The sequence below is a fragment of the Bos grunniens genome, chromosome 4 (genome assembly GCF_055505025.1).
Source record: "Bos grunniens cultivar Pamir isolate PY7600 chromosome 4, Bosgru_T2T1.0, whole genome shotgun sequence".
NCBI lineage: Eukaryota > Metazoa > Chordata > Mammalia > Artiodactyla > Bovidae > Bos > Bos grunniens.
Genome location: NC_141168.1, coordinates 32312852 through 32329017, shown reverse-complemented (window position 1 = coordinate 32329017; position 16166 = coordinate 32312852). Strand labels below are relative to the sequence as shown.

At 38.6% G+C, this 16166-nt stretch overlaps 1 protein-coding gene across 5 annotated transcripts in view; it reads left to right on the top strand.

The window, feature by feature from the left end:
- The window catches only part of ASB15 (ankyrin repeat and SOCS box containing 15), a 60147-nt gene that overhangs the window by 17492 nt on the left and 26489 nt on the right, over positions 1 to 16166 (top strand). For 3 of the 5 annotated variants that reach the window (XM_086395828.1, XM_086395826.1, XM_086395824.1), the window contains exons 1-2: positions 7964 to 8057; positions 13632 to 13700. The gene's annotated coding sequence lies outside the window, so the exon portion shown is untranslated. Of the gene's footprint in view, positions 1 to 7963; positions 8058 to 13631; positions 13701 to 16166 lie in introns of those variants that run through there. The other 2 variants (XM_086395827.1, XM_086395825.1) reach the window with 1 other exon arrangement.

Below are 16166 nucleotides of genomic sequence, written 5' to 3'. Positions count from 1 at the left end.
GGACTCACATTCACCTGCCCCCTTAACCTTTCCTCTTGCTTGGATTTTAACAGGTATTTCATGCTTTACATGATCCACGATGAACTCCTGTTCTTCCTCTTTAAACCTGCTCTTTTGGGGACTTTTTCCATCTCAGTTGATGGCAACCCTATCCTTCCGGTAGTTTAGGCTCCATCTTTCTCCACCTCGTACATCTGACATCAAATCTAAGACAAAAATCTGTAAATTTTACCTTCAAACACAGCAAAATACCTTTATATTAGCTGGTGAAATGTTATGCTCTTTCCTGTATCCTGTGCTCAATCGCTCAGCTGCATTCAACTCTGCAACTCCATGGACTGGCAGGCTCTTCTGTCCATGGGATTTCCCAGGCAGGAATACTGGAGTGGGTTGCCATGTCCTTCTCCAGGAGATCTTCCTGACTCCAGGGATCAAACCCATGTCTCCTGCATCTCCTGCATTGCAGCCAGATTCTTTACCACTGAGCCATCTGGGAAGCCCTCCTGTATCCTGAGTACCCAGAAAAGAAAGCCCCTAGAAAGTATTCACTTACCTGACACTGGATGGTCCAGATCTTCAGGATTGGCGGATTACCCAGACATTCCAAACTGCATCCAAATATTTTCACCAAACCTCAAAACTCAACTTGAGTTTAACATTTTTGAATTATAGCCCCAGTGAAGGAAATGTGAAAATGCGCCTTATTTGTATTGTAATTACATATTAAATCCTGAAATCAAGTTACAACTAAGCTGCATATAATGTATGGTAGTAGGCATTCCATTTTGGAAAAATTGGAGTGTTTTATTCTTGGATTGACACTATTTACTAGAGGTAAATCTAAGTCTAGCAGAAATAATCACATTTTTCTAGTTTCCTGAAAGAATCACTAAGCTTAACTTCTTTATTGAAATTGTTTGAACAAAATGGTAAGTCAATTTTGATATGTAAAACATAAAAGATCTGAATGCAAATGGGGTATTAATGTATCTCTTAATGGTAATGAATTTATGTCGAAATTTTAAAATTTTAACATGGTAAATTTTATTCATCAAATTCTTATAATTTTTCCATAACAGGTAATGTCAAAATGCTCTTTTTCATAATTAGCTATTAATTAGGGAAACATCATACACTAGCAACTTCAAAAAAAATCAAAACATAACAACAAGTGTGATTCTTTTGAGAAAGAACAGGATACTGAATTTTCAACAATTCAAACTTTACTTTGGTTGTCAATATGAAGCTCTATTATACAGTCTTGATTATGATTATGTTCAATTGATATAAAAAGATACTAAGAATAGTGAGAGTCTCCTTGCCTTAAGTCACTATCAATTTAGGATATGTAAGAGGTTAGAATGGCACCCCACTCCAGTACTCTTGCCTGGAAAATCCCATGGATGGAGGAGCCTGGTGGACTGCAGTCCATGGGGTCGCTAAGAGTCGGACACGACTGAGCGACTTCACTTTCACTTTTCACTTTCATGCATTGGAGAAGGAAATGGCAACCCACTCCAGTGTTCTTGCCTGGAGAATCCCAGGGACAGGGGAGCCTGGTGGCTGCCATCTATGGGGTCACACAGAGTCGGACACGACTGAAGTTACAGCATAGCATAGCAAGAGGTTAGAATCAGAAAAGATTAGAAGAAAAGGACTCCACATACTTTGATTTTCCATTAATGTAAAACTGATCTCTCTTTGTAAAACTCAAATGTGTATCTGTATGAGTCTTTTGTTCTCTGACCCTCTCTTCCGTAGCCTACTTATGTCTTATCTCTCTTACCAAGTTTGGGCCTCTTTTCCACTTATTTTCCTCTGCAAGATGGTAAACTTGTTCAGGACTAGAGCTGTGTGTCCCACCCATCTTGCTGTGCATGCTTTGAGCGGTCCAGCACTGCCTTCTGCATATACTAAAATGTCTGCATTTATAGCACAGACGACCGAATGGGACAGTTGCCTTATGTTCATTTTATATCCCAGAAGTATGATACTGTCAGTACATACTGTGTCTGTACAGTGATTACTATTTTTCAAGGAATTTCCATAATTATGCTCTTGTTTTATTCTCATAGTGGTGGGGAGTAGTGAGAGCAGTGTTTATACAGGTGGGAACTAAAGCACAAGCATTTCAGTGATCTGCCTTAATTCACAAAGATACGGACAGATCTGAGGCTAAAATAGAGGTTCCCTGCCTTATTTTAATTTAGAGTTCTTTCTCTTCGATGCACTTGAAATGTCTTTCGTGATGTTGAAAATTAAGAGCTTTGTTCTAAAAAAAAAAGAAAGATCAAATCGCTTTCTTAAAATTCAGCTGAAGTTTTAACTGAATCAGCCTTTAGTTAAGTGAGACAGGAAGTAACTGCTAACCCGGTGTTAGAGAGTAATAAGTCACCAGTGTTTAGCAGAACATTTAGCACATGTTTGATGTGTGCTTTCTACGTGGCAAACTCTTTACCAGACACTGTTGATGAAGTGGTAAGTCTAACTGAGAGCCAGTACAGAATACTCCCGCTTTTTGCCCATCATTAGTTCAGTGTGCTGTCTACAGCACTATCTTACTAAAAACTACCTTCTCGTCACTTGCCTTTGTCCCTCCGCGTGGAAACAAAATGACAGTGATGTCAACAACGCAGGTTCTCCCAGGGGCCTGTGACATCAGTGCTACTGATGAAAGGCAATGCTAATACATTTGACTCAGTTTTAGTTGTTTCTCAGTCTGGGGGAAAAAAACAACAACAATAGAAAGCACAACAAATGCAAACAACCAATTATCAAAGTACTAGGAAGCACACTAAAATAAAAAGCATACTTTTCTCACATTTTTCTCCTCTGTTTTATACCCAACTGAAATAAAATGTGCATTTTTTTTTAATAACAGCTCCCAAGACCAAACTAATGAACACGTGTAGAAAGGGAGGAAGGAGGAGAAGAAAATCTGAACTATCCTAAAGTAAAAATTAAACCAAGTGAGGTACACAGTACCACTCACTAAATTACAAAATAAAAGAGCAGAACAAAGGAGGGTTCTCCAAGATGTGTGGACAACCCCATTTTGCTCAGGAGGCAAAGATAAAGCTGTGCTCTGATAGGCTTTTATGAATAAGAGGATGTATTGAAAGGGAATATGGTAATGGCCTCATAGCAAGAGTGGTATGTTAAAAGTCACAGTCGAAGGCCCACAAGCCCCGCACCTGTTTTCAGGAACAGAGTACCTGTGGGCAAGTAACAAGTGTGGCAGCAGTTCGTGTGTTAAACAAGAAGGCCAGGAAGCCACCTAACTCCCTGGGAGTTCACCGTGCAGTGCTGCCCAAACTTCCCGGCCCCCGAGTTCCAGGGACAGTCCCTTTAATAATGTGTTACAACCATTTCCACCTAAGCCTCCTGGTGTCAGTTGCTAGAATTAGCATCTTGACACAGGACATGCATTTCTTGCTATATATAGATAGAAAGGACACGTATTTGGATGTTGGTATCATTGTATGTACCTTCTCAGAACAATGATAATATTCAGTAGCCCTTCACTGCCTGATCATACCCCTCACTGAAACTCACCCTAATCTACAAAACAGGGGTGCAAGGTTCTTTGTTTCCATTTGAGAAAACCAGCAGGAAAAGTCAATTTCCAAAACAAGCAAATGTGGAAGTGATTATTACCATTATGAAAAGCTCATTTTCTTAAATACTTGAATTACTCAAAGCCTGCTTTACTGTGTGGGTATAGATGATTAGCTACTTGAGGAATAAATCTCATAAAAATGGTGAGTGCCAAGGTCATTGTGTTATTATTTGTTATTATTATGGTTTTGATTATTATTACCCCCATATTACAGATGAATAAACTGAATTTCAGAGCCTTTAAATAGCAAATGTAAGGTGACAGAGTAAGTGATAAGGCAAGACTTGTTCATAGATCTGTGTCATCAGTAGCATATTTTCATTGATTTGATACACTCTGTTTTTTTCTATTATATTAAGCATTATTTTTAATATTGTGCAACATAACTAGATCCACAGTAATCATTATATAAATGCATAAAATGGGCATAAATTTATTCATATAAGAGCAGAAAAGTCCCTGAAATGTACCAAATCACATTTTTAAATGTTGAGTATAGATTTTTCTTACCCTTGATATAAATTTTAAATATCGTAAGTTAAGAAAAAGTCAATAAAAAGAGTTTCACAATGCTGCTTGCTTTTTATAAGAATGCTTCATTGAAAAATTCCAAATCAGATTAATAACTATAAAACATGCATAGTATTCTAGCCTTCAACCTTGATTATTTCAAGACATGGTAATAATGGCATAAATACAAAATATTTCATGGGGTTTGTTCCAAGGCTGACAGAAATATAGCCTTTTTTTTTTAATCACAAAGAGAAGGTAGAACCTCTGATTTCACATTTATGGTTTCCCACATTTTGAAATAAACCTGATAAATCCACTACAGTCCGTGTGTTTATTCCTTAACACTAAGTACAGAGTGACACATAGAAAAATCAGATACAAAGAAAAACCAATGCATATAGTACTCCCCGGAGCCTAGGGAGTAGAGAGTTCCAGGAAAAAAGGGAGGGAGTAAGAGCAGTAAGTCCAATAGAGGGCCTGAAAAATAAGAACCAAAAAGTGTCCATCAACCTTAGACACTAGCAGGTCAATGAGACCCTTGAGACGAGTTGTTTTAGTCGAGTGGTGGGGACAGAAGCCAGATGGCTTTGTGAGTGCTGACAGTGACTGAGTTAATCCAAGGATACCCATGTCAAAACAAACTTAAGGCAGATTATTTTCATTAGAAAATCAGTGAAACCCTAAGCTTTATTTTTTTAATAGAAAACAAACAACTCTTCCTCATTAAAATAATTTTCTGCTTGCTTTACCTCTGCTGCTCACTTTATATGTTTTATAACTTGACATTAAAATTTTTGGTCAGATTAGATGTCATTGCATATCATATCCCCATCTGTGTATCAGACTGGCAGCTTTGAAATGCAAATCAAATCAAAACCAGTAGATTCCTACAACAAGAAGATTGTATTTAATGAGATTTGACATGAGTCTGAAAGATGAAGAATGAGAAATAATGTGTGTTAAAACTGACTAAAAGTGGACTGGAGTCTGCAGACACAGAGAGTCACAGGTTTGTTTCCTGAACCACTGATTTTAAAATATTTTTAGGGTTTTCTATGTAGAGGATCATGTCATCTGCAAATAGTGAGAGTTTTACTTCTTCTTTTCCAATTTGGATTCCTTTTATTTCTTTTTCTGCTCTGATTGCTGTGGCCAAAACTTCCAAAACTATGTTGAATAGTAATGGTGAAAGTGGGCACCCTTGTCTTGTTCCTGATTTTAGAGGAAATGCTTTCAATTTTTCACCATTGAGGATAATGTTTGCTGTGGGTTTGTCATATATAGCTTTTATTATGTTGAGGTATGTTCCTTCTATTCCTGCTTTCTGGAGAGTTTTTATCATAAATGGATGTTGAATTTTGTCAAAGGCTTTCTCTGCATCTATTGAGATAATCATATGGTTTTTATTTTTCAATTTGTTAATGTGGTGTATTACATTGATTGATTTGCGGATATTGAAGAATCCTTGCATCCCTGGGATAAAGCCCACTTGATCATGGTGTATGATCTACATAGAAAACCCTAAAGAATCCACCGGAAAATTACTAGAAATAATCAATGACTACAGTAAAGTTGCAGGATATAAAATCAACACACAGAAATCCCTTGCATTCCTATACACTAATAATGAGAAAACAGAAAGAGAAATTAAGGAAACAATTCCATTCACCATTGCAATGGAAAGAATAAAATACTTAGGAATATATCTACCTAAAGAAACTAAAGACCTATATATAGAAAACTATAAAACACTGGTGAAAGAAATCAAAGAGGACACTAATAGATGGAGAAATATACCATGTTCATGGATTGGAAGAATCAATATAGTGAAAATGAGTATACTACCCAAAGCAATTTATAGATTCAACGCAATCCCTATCAAGCTACCAACAGTATTCTTCACAGAGCTAGAACAAATAATTTCACAATTTGTATGGAAATACAAAAAACCTCGAATAGCCAAAGCGATCTTGAGAAAGAAGAATGGAACTGGAGGAATCAACCTACCTGACTTCAGGCTCTACTACAAAGCCACAGTTATCAAGACAGTATGGTACTGGCACAAAGACAGAAATATTGATCAATGGAATAAAATAGAAAGCCCAGAGATAAATCCACGCACATATGGACACCTTATCTTCGACAAAGGAGGCAAGAATATACAATGGATTAAAGACAATCTCTTTAACAAGTGGTGCTGGGAAATCTGGTCAACCACTTGTAAAAGAATGAAACTGGACCACTTTCTAACACCATACACAAAAATAAACTCAAAATGGATTAAAGATCTAAACGTAAGACCAGAAACTATAAAACTCCTAGAGGAGAACATAGGCAAAACACTCTCCGACATACATCACAGCAGGATCCTCTATGACCCACCTCCCAGAATATTGGAAATAAAAGCAAAAATAAACAAATGGGACCTAATTAACCTTAAAAGCTTCTGCACATCAAAGGAAACTATTAGCAAGGTGAAAAGACAGCCTTCAGAATGGGAGAAAATAATAGCAAATGAAGCAACCGACAAACAACTAATCTCAAAAATATACAAGCAACTCCTACAGTTCAACTCCAGAAAAATAAACGACCCAATCAAAAAATGGGCCAAAGAACTAAATAGACATTTCTCCAAAAAAGACATACAGATGGCTAACAAACACATGAAAAGATGCTCAACATCACTCATTATCAGAGAAATGCAAATCAAAACCACTATGAGGTACCATTTCACACCAGTCAGAATGGCTGTGATCCAAAAGTCTACAAATAATAAATGCTGGAGAGGGTGTGGAGAAAAGGGAACCCTTTTACACTGTTGGGGGGAATGCAAACTAGTACAGCCACTATGGAGAACAGTGTGGAGATTCCTTAAAAAACTGGAAATAGAACTGCCTTATGATCCAGCAACCCCACTGCTGGGCATACACACTGAGGAAACCAGAAGGGAAAGAGACACGTGTACCCCAATGTTCATCGCAGCACTGTTTATAATAGCCAAGACATGGAAGCAACCTAGATGTCCATCAGCAGATGAATGGATAAGAAAGCTGTGGTACATATACACAATGGAGTATTACTCAGCCATTAAAAAGAATACATTTGAATCAGTTCTGATGAGGTGGATAAAACTGGAGCCTATTATACAGAGTGAAGTAAGCCAGAAGGAAAAACATAAATACAGTATACTAATGCATATATATGGAATTTAGAAAGATGGTAACAATAACCCGGTGTACGAGACAGCAAAAGAGACACTGATGTATAGAACAGTCTTATAGACTCTGTGGGAGAGGGAGAGGGTGGGAAGATTTGGGAGAATGGCAATGAAACATGTAAAATATCATGTAGGAAACGAGTTGCCAGTCCAGGTTCGATGCATGACGCTGGATGCTTGGGGCTGGTGCACTGGGACGGCCCAGAGGGATGGTATGGGGAGGGAGGAGGGAGGAGGGTTCGGGATGGGGAACACATGTATACCTGTGGCGGATTCATTTTGATATTTGGCAAAACTAATACAATTATGTAAAGTTTAAAAATAAAATAAAATTAGAGAAAAAAAAATAAATAAAATATTTTTAAATTTTACTTAGCTGGTTTTGCTTTGTTCCTTCATCAAGGACCCTGGGTTGGCAGGTCGTTTGTTTTCATGAGAGCTCTTTGAACCAATGAGGATCTGGATAATCTTATTATACCTCTGTGGCCGTGTGCTTCTTGTGATGAGGGTCCAGAGAAGTGGCGGGTAATGCTTCACTGTGTGCCAGGAATCGCTCATGTTTCAGTTGTACAAGGTCAGAGCTTAATTTAGCCACCAACTGGGTACTTAATTTTAGATACACAGAGGAACACATTGGCTCCAGGGCACTTCCTCTGATTTAGGAAGGCAAGGCCCTGGATAAGAATGACAAGACGATCATTCCAAAAGGTGAGATTATGAAATATTTGGTTTGTACCTGATCAACTAGCTTCAGTAGTTTAGTATTAGGAATATTTTGAAGAGATGGAAACATTGTGATCACTTCTCCTTACCTTCTTTCTGATTGATCACTTGTGGGTTTGCTTGTCAATGGCATTTTTAATTATAGAATAAAGCCAGGGTTGTTTTGTTTGTTTACAGAATACTAACTCAATTGCATAATTATTAAACTTGATAAAAAATAGTATCATGAGTAAAGCAGATCAAGAATGAATATGCTTATAAGTATCAATGTATACACTGTGGAATGTCTTTGCTAGCTTTGGTTTCTGAGAAAAAATTAAATGATTTTTGTGAATAATTAAACTTCTCTCAAGGCTTTTTAAAATCACTTATAACAAAAAAATGAATTAAATTTAAAAAATTTATATTCAGATTAAAAATGCCTTTAAATTCTTTTAGTCAGATGGAAAACAAAGGAACTCAGTAGAATTGTAAATTCACTTCTGGAAGTTCAATCATAGCGTCTGGAGGCTGGAAAGTCCTTAGAACTTGTCTGAGACCATCACTCATCTGGTTCTTCAGTGAACAGATAATTTCTAAGGAACATTCTACATCTAAAATAAAATGGTTCCTAGGAAACAGCAGCAGTGTGCACAGAGAACACTTTGTTTAACACATTTTTTGCTGAGAACATTGTATAATTGTCATAAAATATCGTAATTCTACACTTTGTTGTTTTTAATGGGAATACCTTGTTTTGAAATGAAAATATACCTAAAATATTTATAGTTTTACTAGAGTTGTTTGGTAGTTTGCTAGTTGCTTGCTTAAACTCATTAGAAAATTTTTTCTGAGGCTTATGAATATTTGGGTTATAGGAATATGATCCTTTGGTATTAATTCCCAGTAGCTGAGTTATCAGTTACAGTACAAGGGTCAAGCTGTGTGACCTCTAATGTCAGACACCTCAGTTCACATCTACATCATCTCCATCACTCAGCAGATATTCAGGCTTGGACAAATTACCTAACCATTGTGTGCCTCAGTTTCCTCATCTGTAAAATGGGAGTTATAATCTATTTAGCATACTTAGCGTAATGCATGTCACAGATAGGCACTTAATAGATGTTACCTATAATAATTATTAAATTTGATAAAACAAATATTTATTGAGGACTTCCTGTGTGCTTAACTCTCTGCTAAACCATTGAAGGAAGGGCAGATATTGGTGTTGTTTCTGGGGAGAATGCATTATTTAAAGGCAGCAAACTTCTTAGGGCATGGATCCTATTGTCTGATGTCTAGCAGTGTGCCTGAAATATAGCAGATATTGAATATATTTGAATAAGCAAATAGGATGGTCTGAAATTCCTAAGAAAAATTAATAATAATTATTGAGAACTAGTGAGTCAGTGTTCCTCATTTGCTTTTTTTGTCTCAGTGGAGAAAGAGAACGTAGTAGATACAACGTATCTGTATTTCAATAAGATATTTGACAGCATCTCTTGATGACGGTCTTGTTATCAAAAAGGAGACATTAATACTAGATGTGGTGTCTTTGGGAGGATTTGTAAATGGATAAACAGCCTTTCTTGAAGAGTGCTAAATAATAGATCAATGTCAACCTGAAGGTCTCTGTCCCACGCCAGTTTCTGTTCAACATTTATCATTACTAATGAAGCGGGTAGACACAGAAGACTTGCAAATAGAACACTGATACTTGGAGGATAGAAAATGCATTTTCTTTTAGCTGACTGAAATAAAGGTCAAATCCAAAAGAAAGAAGTAAATGTAATAGGACTAAATAAAGAGTCTTGCACAGAATTGTGCAGCAATAATGTGGATGGAAAAAGTGACATGTAGAATTTAGGGCAACAGGAATCCAAATCAAGTCTGTAACATGAGAGCCCCAAATTCATCTGAACATGGGTTAAATTAACACCTCTTCAGTGTCCAGCAAAAAGGAAGTGGTCACAGTCACTTAATGTTGTGTTGGTGTGACTGTAGCTGTTGTGTTGCCTTCAGAGTCCATGGTCCGCAGCTGCTTTTTGAAAGAGATGGATAAATGAGTGTGTTTACAGGAAAGCCATCAACACGGTGGAGGGAGGTAAACTGTTCACGGGAGGAACAGTTGTCCAGGCCTGGGCGGAGAAGGCTCAGTGCAGACTGACAGCCTTCCTGAGGCCTCTCATGTGGCAGAGAACAAATATTTTCTCAGCGTGGCTCTGAAAAATAGAACTAGGAGTATAGAATACTGATTTGAGGAGATGGATTCTAGTTCAATATATTTTCTAATTGTTAAAGCTGGCCAAAGATGAAGGGTTGTGTGGGGTATAGTAATCTGCCTGCTACTTTGCTTTTCAAGCTGAGGCTGGACAATTGCTAGACAGCATCTGTAAATGGAATTTACAAGTGGGGCTTACCTAATGGTCTTCAGCTCTGAAGTCTGGTGATTCTAGAGAAAAGAAAGACAGAAGAAAGTGAAGTCGCTTAATCGTGTCTGATTTTTGTGACTCCATGGACTGTAACCTATCAGGCTCCTCATGAGAGCCTGATGGGATTTTCCAGGCAAGAATACTGGAGTGGGTTGCCATTTCCTTCTCTAGGGGATTTTCCTGACCCAGGGATCAAACCCAGGTCTTCTGCATTGCAGGCAGACACTTTACCATCTAAGCCACCAGGGAAGCCCCGGAAACAAAATAATGAGTGTGCCAGAGAACCTGTTTAAGATAAGGATTAGAGCTCAAACCACCAGACAATCTTTAGAATTCGACTTCCTTGTTCCAGAGGGGTTCAGTCACAGAATAATAACAGGTAACAGGTAGTGTTTCATGACTACTTGCTACATGTCAGACACAGCTAATAAGGCAGCTAAGCCAGGAAGGCAAATTCAACTACTGTCTCCAGCAGAAAGAAACCAAAAGCCTGTATATGATTTCAAAATAACATATGAAGAAATACAATGACTCGTTTGAGTTTTGAATAGAAAAGGATTTGATGAGCACCAAACAGACCACAGTCCCTGAGGTCACAAAAATCGGACATGACTGGGCATCCGAGCATGCATGGGCGCAAACAAGAACTTCTGCCCTGATCAGTGAAACCTTTCAGGAACAAATATTTTCAGAGAGAGAATATATGCGTATGTATATATGTATTTGGGCTTCCCTGGTGGCTCAATGGTAAAAGAATCTGCCTACAATGAAGAAGATGCAGGTTCCATCCCTGGATCAGGAAGATCCCCCGAAGGAAGAAATGACAACTCACTCCATTATTCTTGCCTGGGAAATCCCATGGACAGAGGAACCTGTCAGGCTATAGTCCATGGGGTTGCAAAGAGTCAGACACAATTTATTGACTAAACAACAATAACAATATATGTTTTTGTATATGTACAAGTACAAAAATGCGTATGTATGTACATTTTTTTTATTAAGGTCTAAAGATATTATTTTTATTGTTATTGTGGCTAATAATGTAATCAGAAGATTTTACTCACCCTACACCTCAACTGTGTAATAAAATTATATAAATAGAGTGCAGCTATTTTATAATCTGTAACTGGCTTCACTGTCCCCAGGAGCTGCCACTCACTGATTAGTGCAAAATAAATTTGGTCTCGTGCAGATGGCACAATAACTTAGGTGATGAAACCTTTGCTTGGATGACTCATGTACATGGATCAGTTTTTCAGACTTCTGCTCCTTCTTCTCTACTAAGTATTAAGTGAAGTGAAAGTGGCTCAGTCATGTCCAACTCTTTGCGACCCCATGGACTATACAGTCCATGGAATTCTCCAGGCCAGAATAAGGGTGGTTAGCCTTTCCCTTCTCCAGGGGATCTTTCCAACCCAGGGATCAAACCCAGATCTCCCTCATCGTGTGGATCCTCCTTCTCTGCTTTACTATAAATGAGGGCAATTTTCTCTCTTCTCGACCTCACAAAGTCTGGCCTACCAGGAAGTGACCTATCTTACCACCTGTAAGGTTCACCCTGTGAACCAGATACCAGCCTGTTTTCTGGAAGACTTTGTAAGATTTGGCTCGATAAAGTCAGTCTTAGTTCCCTCAAAGCATCTGGTCATATCTGATTACATGAACCTGATTCTCTTATATGATACCTTATCTATAGTATTAAATATTCTTCAAGGATATGAATGTTAATAGCTGTATAGTTTTCCATAGCTTGACTGCACAATAATATCTTCTACAAATTCCCTCTTGTTGGACATTTTATGTTATTTCTAATGATTTGGCTGTTCAACTACGCCTGCGATGAACATTTTCACATACAAATCTTTTTCCACATCTCTGAATCTCTGTAAGATTCTTAGAATTACAGATAAAAGGGTGAGTCTTTAAAAGGATCAAGGTATCATGCCAGCTTGTGATAAGGACACATCTATGAATAATTTGCCTCTTCACAGGCCATACCTGCTCTATTCTTATCCATTCTCTGTTTATATTTCTCTGGAAATCCACATAATTGTAAACCTATAGCTCCCTCCTACTCTGCATCACTTTCAAAAGGTAGTATGCCATCTTCTTCCATCTGTCACAATTGAAATTGCCTTGGAAATCAATATTACAGAGTAAAAATGTCTAATGTTGTAATATGGAACTAGAGATAAAACTAGTATGACAGGCTTTATCATAGTGTATTCACCTATAAATTAAGCCTAAGTTAGTGCAGTCCTGAAATTGGAAGTGAACTTGGCAAAAACATATGTGTGACATGGAGAAAAAACACAAGCTTAATCTATCCTTTGGCTAATTTTAAGAGTGTGTATTTGATCATTCCATTTTTTACTCATTCAGCAAATACATAGTGAATTCTTACTACATACCAGATATCATATTTAGTGTCTAGAGAAAAATATATCTATTTTGGCTTTTTATGTCATTTCTAAAATGTTGAAGGCATTTTGTTGCTGTTCAGTCATTGAGTTGTGTCTGACTCTTTGGCAACCCCATGGACTGTAGCCTACCCAGCACGGCCAGCGTATTCTTTACCACTAGGGAAACCCTGAAGACATTTTAAGGCAACATAAAAGTAGCTTTCATCTGGACTAAGGGGTGTGTGTGTGTGTGTGTGTGTGTTTTATCAGAACTAGCTGTGCTGTTAAGAAAAATGCTGTTTGGACTGGTCTATGTCTCCTTGTCATCCATAGGATTTCTCTCTAAAAGACAAATATCTTGAAGAGGGAATGGCTGTGACTTATTATTTGTAGATAGAAGCTACTTGTGTCTGTGTGTTAGAAACTAATTCTGACAGTTTTACCTCCTCCTGAAATCTCTTGGGGACTCATTGACTCTGTTGCTGAAATGAGCCTAATAAAGCTGATTTGCCATTTTGTACTACAGGATTCTGAAGAAGCAAACATGTGTAGCTACCAAATAAAAAACAAAACTGTTGCAACATTTTATTTATTTTTATTTCTGTATGTCTTCAGAGTTACACAAGTGAATGGTCAAAGTGCAGAAAAATGAAAATGAGTATTGTTTTGCATACACTAACTGTGAAATCTTCACAAAACCAAAATGTGAAAATGCCTTTTAACTAAAGCTACTTTTCTCATAGGACGAATCCTGATGATTCTCTCTGGAATCTCCAGTAGATGATTTTCTCTGGGACCATAGCAGTTTCAAGGTAAAAGAAAACGTCCTCAGAGTATCAGCGCTGCCCCTACCCACTGCCCCCACGCCCCTGTTTCAAACAGCAGAACCTCAGAGCATTTGGAACTGGGCTAGCCCTGTATAAAAAAAGAAACAAATTTTACTGTATTGCCCTTTTCTTATCCCCTCCTGTTACCTCCCACTAGATTCAGTCTTAATGAAAGTGAAAGTGTTAGTTGCTCAGTTGTGTCCAACTCTTTGCAACCCCATGGTCAGCAGCCTGCCAGGCTTCTCTGTCCATGGAATACTCCAGGCAAGAATACTGGATAACTTGCCATTCCCTTCTTTAGGAGATCTTCCAAATCCAAGAATCAAACTCAGGTCTCCTGCTTTGCAGGCAGATTTTCTTTACTGTCTGAGCCATCAGGGAAGCCACCAAGATTCAGTCTTAGATCGTTTACCATCTTCCCCATCCCATTCAACCCTCAGCAACTATTCCAAGATATCCTGGTTCTACACTGGGGGCCAGTATGGTGCTCCTGGCGCTTTAAAAGGGGAAACTGGAAGATGGAACAATAAGCCACAAAGGACAGAATTGCTCAGTGATGTAACAGAATTGCACTGATGTGACAGGTGCTGGGGCAGGGTGATATTTATGAACACAGAGTCCTTCCTTGCATCATGGAAGCACCTGTCTACTCTGGGAACTCTTAAGGCCAGCCCTGTTTAGGACCCACAGAGATGGTTTCAGTTTTTTATGCCCCAGACAGAGCATGTGAGTGAGGGGTGAAGACTTAATGTAATTGGAAACAAGCCAACCAAACAGTTCACAGGGGACAAAGTTATGTTGGCTCTGGTCCCAGTAAAAGGAAAATACCTTGAGCCCATGTTCTGGGAGCTCCCATGGTTCAGGGGAAGGCCTGAGAGGCCTCACAAACTTATCAACAGTAGAGGAGAAGCCTGTTTTGAGGATTGAGGGTGGTTTAGAGAATTCAGTGCCGAGAGGCATCATATACCCATGTTCACCTGTGCCTCATATCCTGTACCATTGTCCCAACCCCCGGCCACTTCAGGCAGGCACCAAATGGAATGTTGATCCAATTTTTTAGACAGTAATGTTTAGACTCCAAGAAAAGAACACAGAGTGAAAGCAAGTTTAGGACACCACATCCCCCCTAAGCAACACAGAGCCTTATTGCACAGAGTCGACGATAAAGATTCATGTGTCCCTAGAAGCTATGTTTTATTTTTGGAAGTTATTGTCATCAAGAGCTGGCTGACAAGATCAGAGTGCTTTCTTTTAAGGACAACAGACTGTGGGTTTTTTCCCTGCAGCTCTGGAAAGACATTAAAATGAAGGTACCATTCTCTGTCCAGACTCTACTTATCAGCTCTGTGACAATGGGTGGGCCTCTTAACCTCAGGAAGTCTAAGTTTTCACTTTTGCATGATGAATCTCTAATACCTAGAAAGTAGAACTGGAGGATTTAAAGCAAGGCAGCATAGGCAAAGTGCTTTACATGGAGCTGGAAATAAAGCAAGCCCTCACTATTATTATAACCACTATTTTTATGATTACCAAAGTTATTCTTTCCCACTATCTAAATCTAGGATTTCACTCAGTCCATTCTGAAAGTAAACTAATAATTCCTGGTCTCTGAATAATGCATTTGGAAATCCTTAATTTAGTAGTTCTTTAACTGAGACACAAGAATGGGCTTCAGAGAACCCCATAAATGCCCTACAATTTTATGCAAACTTTTGAGTGACATACATCCCTCTGGAGAGAGAATCCATTGCTTTCATCAAACATGTTCCTGACTCTAAGCAAGATTTGTTTTGTTCAGTCACTCAGTCACGTCGGACTCTTTGTGACCCCATGGACTATAGCCTACCAGGCTTCTCTGTTCTTCACCATCTCCTGGAGCTTGCTCAAACTCATGTCTGTTGAGTTGGTGATGCCATCCAACCATCCTATCCTTTGTTGTCTCCTTTTCCTCCTGCCTTCAATCTTTCCCAGCATCAGGGTCTTTTCTAATGAGTTGGCTCTTCTTATCAGGTGGCCAAAGCAGGATTAACCAGTGCCTGAAGTGAAAAGGCTAACTTTCCAATAGGATTGTCCCAATTATTTCATATATCAGCTACTTTGAGAATAATTAAATTTCACTAGTGGGCATTTCCAGAACAAGGTTGACAAACTGTTATCTAGAAAGAGTCAATTATCTAGATGGAGAAGTGGGGCTCTCATGAATAGGTCTTCAGTTCAGTTCAGTTCAGTTGCTCAGTCATGTCTGACTCTTTGAGACCCCATGAATCAAGCATGACAGGCCTCCCTGTCCATCACCAACTCCCAGAGTTCACTCAGACTCATGTCCATCGAGTCAGTGATGCCATCCAGCCATCTAATCCTCTGTCATCCCCTTCTCCTCCTGCCCCCAATCCCTCCCAGCATCAGGGTCTTTTCCAGTGAGTCAACTCTTCACATGAGGTGGCCAAAGTA